The sequence below is a fragment of the Eschscholzia californica genome, unplaced genomic scaffold (assembly GCF_041429995.1).
Source record: "Eschscholzia californica isolate CP2 unplaced genomic scaffold, dmEscCali1.0.p SCAF_2, whole genome shotgun sequence".
Lineage (NCBI taxonomy): Eukaryota > Viridiplantae > Streptophyta > Magnoliopsida > Ranunculales > Papaveraceae > Eschscholzia > Eschscholzia californica.
The window spans coordinates 57,370,974-57,377,998 of NW_028238309.1; positions in this window are offsets into that span (position 1 = coordinate 57,370,974).

Below are 7,025 nucleotides of genomic sequence, written 5' to 3' on the forward strand. Positions count from 1 at the left end.
AAGATTAAAGTTCTGTAATTATTTTTATAATAGATTTCAATCTGGAGGGTTGAAATAGAAAAAAACCATATCCTAAATGAGAAAGGGCCTCCACACTAGGAATAACATTTGCTTTCGACTCTGGATTTTCAGTTGAGCGCTTTAAATGTAAGCAGATAATTATGACCCTATTATTTATTTTTTTATGTATAACATGGCTTGAGAAATCTACTTAGAAATGTTCTTCACGGTATGAAGTATTAACTCAATTTTTGAAGTAAAAAAACAACGAAGAGATATGAGCACGACTGCACGAGAAATAGATGGTGGTGATTTGTGGTGCTTGTGATGGTTGTAACAGTTGAAAAGATGAAGATAGAGATAAATAAGGAGCTTTTTGTTCGATGAGGGAGAGTCATCTCTCTAAAGTGGCTGAACATTGAGTTTATTTTTCCTTTTTTGTGTTTAAACAGAGATGTAGGTGTGTTTGGGGTTTGTAAAACTATGTGGTGCTATATATGTACTAGGTTCCCTCCCCGTCCTACGGACGGGGAAGATCCCTCTTGGCTAACGCCTTCGAAAACACTTTCGAGGAGAAGAAAATAAATTTAAATTACAACATAAATCAGATAAAATTTCAGGGGATAGTGATAACCATGTGTTTGAAGAATAGAGAGGGAGAAGCATATTTATACAATTTTGAACTGACTTAGAAGTCTAACCGAATCACTAAAATTAAGGGGAAAGTGGATGTGCAATCGTGAGTGAGAAGATGCCTGAGATACAGTTATTTTAGGGAGATTGTAACCGAATATTCAAAACAATTAATTGTTTACACTGATACCCTTATTTTTTAAGTCAAATTACACTAAAAAGGATTTTATATCGGTCGTTCGATGTAATCAAAGGTAAATCTCGTAGAGAAAATGAACGGTTAGACTTATCCCCTGGATAACCGACTGAGCTGTTTTAATATAATATATATATATAATATATATATATATTTATATAGGGAATGGACGAAAGACCCAAAATAAGAGCCCAGTTCAAACTCAGGCTAAAATGTAAAGCAGGTCCTACCAGGGGCGGCCCGGACCCAAAGCAACCAAAGCGGCTGCTTTGGGCCCCGACATACTTGAAGGGCCTCTTAGTGGAGTTTCATAGACTAATCCGTTTCAAATAGATAAACATATATCTAGATTTTTGACAAATATTATGGTACAGTTCGGTGGTCGGAGACTTCCTTTAGGTGAAGATGGTTAGAGGTTTGAATCCAACCTTAGGCAAGATAAATAATTTCATTTTTACTTTCCCTTTCGTAACTAAAAGGGCCCCTAATTTCAACTTCGCTTTGGGCCTCAGAATTATACTGGCCGGCCCTGGGTCCTACATGTCCGACCCCCATCTGAAACTACCGAACCACCCTTCAGTTTTTATCAAATTTATGAAAAGTGCCCCTCGAACTTACGAAATCTGCCACTGAAATTTGCCCGGGAAACGTGAAATTTTCAGAAAAATTCGGAAGTTCCGTGCGTCATGGATTTCTGCATTTTACTTTCTCTCTCTACTCTTATACTTTTTCTCTCTAATTCTCTTTCCAGATTTATTTATTTAACCAATTTCTATTTTCTCTCAAATTTTAAATACGTTCTAACCAATTTCGAAGAAATTAGGAATTGGTTAAATAAATAAATCTGGAAAGTTTAAAAGAAAAATCCAAAATCGGTTAAAAGTTGGCGAGAGGACAGGTTAAAATATGGAGAGAGAAAAATCCGGAATTGGTGAAAAGTTGGAGAGAAATTTTCTTGTTTACAGGAAATTGTTTTGTGTACTAGACATTTTTGTACTGGAAAATTTCTTGTTTACCGGAAATTGTTCTGTGTACTGGCCACTTGGTTATGTACTAGACATTTTTGTATTGGGAATTTTCTTGTTTACCGGAAATTGTTCTCTGTACTGGCCATTTGGTTATGTACTAGACATTTTTGTTCTGGGAATTTTCTTGTATACCGGAAATTGTTTTATGTACTGCCCATTTTGTTGTGTTATAGACAATTTACGAATTTCTCTCTAAATTTTTCCTATTTTCCCGTCTCTCTAAATTTTATTCATTTTTCATATTTTCCCTCCAGATTTTTCTCTCTCCATATTTCCTATTTTTATTTTTTTTATTTCTGTTTAAACATAGTTTTTCTCTAGATTTTTCCTATTTTCCCTCTCTCTAAACTTTATTTCTTTTTCATATTTTCCCTCCAGATTTTTCTCTCTCCATATTTTCTATTTTTATTCTTTATTATTTCTGTTTAAACATATTTTCTCTCTCCAATCTTACTACTTTCCTTTTCTCAAACATCCTTGCTTTATATGTTGGTAGATTTTTCAAAAGATATTTAATGAAAAAGATAAATTTTCAGAAGTCGACATACGATAAAGAGGTCAAGAATATAATCGATTTCAGAATATTTGTATAGAGAGGAAAAATGTACAAAAATTTTTTTAGAGGGAGAGATATATTAAAAGTTGATAAACTTTTAGAAAGAGAGAGAGGAAGAAGATAATGAACTTCGGAAAATTAGTTCAGAGAGAGAGAGAGAGACGAAGAATTTTCAAAAAAATTTAGAGGGAGAGAAGAAGATTAGTTTAGAGAGAGAGAGAGAGGAAGAAGATAATCAACATCCATGGTTTTTGGAAGGTTTTAGAGAGAGAAAGAAAACGAGAGGAGAGATAAGTAGAGAGTGTGTCGAGATTTCCTGGGATTTAGCGAGGACGTTGAGATTTCTCGGCTGGAAACAAGAACGTTTCCATTGGAGGGGCAAAAGAGAAAGAAATAATTTGAAAAACAAAAAACAGTGAGTTTTCCCTGACAAAATGACCTAAAACGCATTTTTGTCCGAATTTGGACAACACGCGTATTAAACCCCCATAGTATATATATATATATATATATATATATAGGGTGCTTCTAAAGGCTCCGGGCCAAATGACTGTTAGCATCTATCTCTGTTAGCACCATGCCCAACCGCTCCTTTGTTTATTAGCACCGTCCAACTATGTTGGCACCGGTCAAGTGGGTTGACCCTAACCCCTCCATCCATCTCTCACAAAATCCAACCAGAATTCGGATAGAACAATGATGCCCTAAGACATACTAGACGGACTGGAGTCCAGTCCGTTTCCATTAAGTCACGGATTAGCCAATCCGTTACTCTTCACATACTCATGGATTGGCAAATCCGTTTCTCTTCACATACTCACGGATTAGTCAATCCGTGAGTATTTCAATCCACATAGAAAACCCAATTACCTCTCTCTCTCTCTCTCTCTCTAAATTCTAATGTCGGTAGTGTTTTTACAGTGAGTATATTTGTAATTGAGTCTGCAATTCGTGCTATTGAGATACTCCGTTCAAGAACCCAAGTGACCCCAAAACAACTTCCTCAGTTATAATCTTCTTTTTAGTAAATTCAAGAATTTGGGTTTCTTTTTATTTGATGATGACTTCTTTTACTCTTTCTTATTTTCAGAGAGAAGGAATAGTTTTAGTGATGACAGAATTTGATTTGCATGAGTATGTATTGTTATGCTTTTCTGGATAGGATTAAGGTAACTGCATTATTATTATTCTTAGTATACATTCTCTCGATTAGTTTCACTCTCTAAATACTAAAATGAATTGTCAAACTGCAGCGAATCCGCCGTCATGGATAAATACATGTTGCTGTCATTGATCGTCATGTCCTAATTAATTTTCAACTAAGAAAGGAACTAAGGTATATATCCAGACTACCCAATTCTTCATTCTTCAAGATTATTGACTATGGTTGTTGTTTTTCCAAAATAAACAGAAAAGCCCTCTTGTCCAGCCTGACCCCCCAAAACAATATCCCTCCCAAACGACTCTCTCTCTCTCTCTCTCTCTCTCTCTCTCTGTCTCTCGTGTTTTGGAAGAAGAAGATGGAAGAAGTAAAAGAAAGTGAATGTCACCCACATTAAAAACAGGTGCTTATAGAGGAATCGGGTCAATGGCCATTGACTCGAGTCAATAAAATTTCCGGATGCTAACAGCCTTTTAGGCTGGTGCCTTTAGAAACACCCATATATATATATGTATAACTCAAGTTTAAGTAAACAATGTCAGTTCACCGTTTCATGTAAATAATTGCGGACGATTTATCAGTTGTCACAAAATGAAATTTTTATACGATTTTGGAAAATAGTTCCCGTTATGACTTCTCCCAGGCAAATCGTCCCCTAAAATATAACATGTTTCATGCCTCTCAAAATCAACTTGCCCTGGGGGCTGCTCAGATTGTCATGGTCGCGAAATAAACTGCGGGCCATATTTTTTGTGTTAAATACTGTTATTGTATTTATTCTGTTACTACTACAGTATCAAGGGTTAGGACAAAACTTGGGTTTTGTTTGATTGCCAAAAGAATCTTTTTTTTTTTTTTTTTTTTTGTTGAGGAGATTGCCAAAAGAATCTGATCCTCAATGTAAACCCCATTTATGTGCATAATGATATACTCCAATGACAAAATTTCCGTGGTACGAGTACTTTTCAGTAAGTTCAACAAAAAAAAAAAGTACTTTTTCAGTAAATTGCGATTTTCGTGTAATATGACATATTTTAGGGCCAAAATTCATCATTTAAAGATTGAATATCAAAACCACTAAAGTAACTTATAGATGATATCTACTTCGAATCAGAGACAAACCTACATAAAAATATCAGACAAGAATCTATGTTCACAAGAAATTTTTATAGTTGTACTTAAAGGATAGTGAATAGACAATTAGTGGGCATTCATGAACAAAATATTTTGTTGATAGTTCAAAACATTAATTAGCCTATAGATAAGATGTCTTATAGATATTTGAAGTCATTGATTACCCAGACAAAATGTTCTGCGAATATTTCAAGACATTGAGTCTATAGATAAAATATTTTGTAGATATTTTAAGATATTGAGTCCATAGACAATTTGGAATTTACCTTTTGGTCTCGAAGGTTCATAATTTCTTTCTTTCACTTCCATGTGCAAGTTTATTTGTTAGAGCATCTCCAATGCAAAACTCAAAAAAATCTTTATTCGTCCTATTTGTCGAGTTCCAATTGAGATTCTCACTCCTAGGTGTCGAAAATAGAGATCCTCAATTCTTGTATGTCTCCAATGCAACACTCTAAACTCTTTTATTTTACTTACGTGTCATGGTTATTTTTGTAAAAAAATAATTAGTTATTTTGGAAATATACGAAGACTTGATTTCTATTGGTTGAAATTTAAATATTGATGAGTTTGACAATTAGAGATATCTCTATTCCACTCTCGACACATCATTATTGAGATCTTAGTTGAGTTTTGCATTAGAGATGATTTTTTAAGAACAGCTCAGAAAATCTTATGTGGCACTCCGAATTTCTAAGATTGAGTTTTGCATTGGAGATGCTCTTAGAAGACTTCCATTGACATTTGACAAGCTACTCAATCCTCTTTCTCAGCTTTGTCTTGAGTTCTTCCTTGCCTCTTTCCAATCATAGGCAAGCTAACAATAGCTTAGAGCATCTCCAATGGGACACTCAATCTCTAACACTTAGAGTGCCACATATGACTCTTTGGAGTTTTTGTTAAAAAATCATCTCCAATGGAACACTTTGTTACACACTCTATTATGAGTTGGACACATTTATTATAGAGTGTCTAGAGAGAGAATCTCTAAAATGAGAGTGTCTACTTGAGACTCTCTAAGTGTTACTTTATTATTTAAACCAATAGAAAACTTTGCTTTTCAACTACTTTTTATCTATTGAATTGAAGAGGGACATGTGTATTAAGTAAGAGATTTTAGAGATCTCCATTGGAGACCAAACAAATGTAGAGTGTCTCTATATTGTCACTAGGAAAGAGAATCTTTATTTGACACTTGACAACTAGATTTTTAGAGTGTCTATTAGAGTGTCCCATTGGAGATGCTCTTAGGCTGTAGAGGGTTTCCCAGTTAGTAATCCTTTTGTGGTTGTAGATTACTAAAGGGTTTCCCAGTTAGTAATCCTTTTCGCCGGAGAAGAAGGGTGAGGTGGACAGAGTGATGTGGTAATTGTTAGATGAGTTGGACAAAGAAAAAGAAAAAAAAATAATTACAGAAATGCCATGGGGGTAGAATTGGGAGGTTTAAAAAAAGTTGGGGCCATTTAGGAATTTTTTGGGGCCAAAACGAACTGCCGGACACTTATGGGGGCTAAAACGGCCAGTTGGTCACAAATCGGGGGCCAAAACGGAATTAACCCAACATTTTAATATTTGTACTAAAATCAAAATTGCCTCCTAAGTCAAATGAACTCTTAATGATGTTACGTCTCTGTGAAAGTGTGAAGATGTGTATGGAAGTAGTGAATACTCTGTGAAAGGGCTGAAAACCGTGAATTCCAAAAGAACTAAACTTAGAATCAGAGACAGATCAACATAAATCACAAAGACGGTTATTGTCGCAGAATGATCGACTTCATAGAGCCTAACCTAATATATAAAGGAGGAATGAAATATCATTACAACTCTGTTTCATTTCTTACCAAAGGTTACTTTTATTTTACCCAGACCCCAAGAGAAAGATTACAACTCACCAAAATGGACTCCGAAGTTGACGACCACCTCACCAAGATAGACTCGTAAAGATGACCAAGTTCCACAATTTTTCATTTTTCCGTTCACAGTATACACAACATTAACAGAAATCGGCTGGGAATGAGCTATTGCTTACAACATACTAAACAACTAACATTGAGAATATAAGGTCATATTTCCACAATCTTACCATTTTCATTTTCCAATAGAGGTTCCCTAAGCACTAGTACAATCTCCCACTTGTGTTACAATCGGGCAGACACGGTTTTTTTCTTTTAATTAAATAAGACCAGCATTTGGGTTGTAAGTTTGAACAGGGTTACCTGAGACATATGGGTGGAGCCCGGCACCATAAGTTGGGAAGAAAGGATTTAAAGACTGGTCTCGTTTTTGGCCCATCATCATCATATGCTGTTGCTGGAA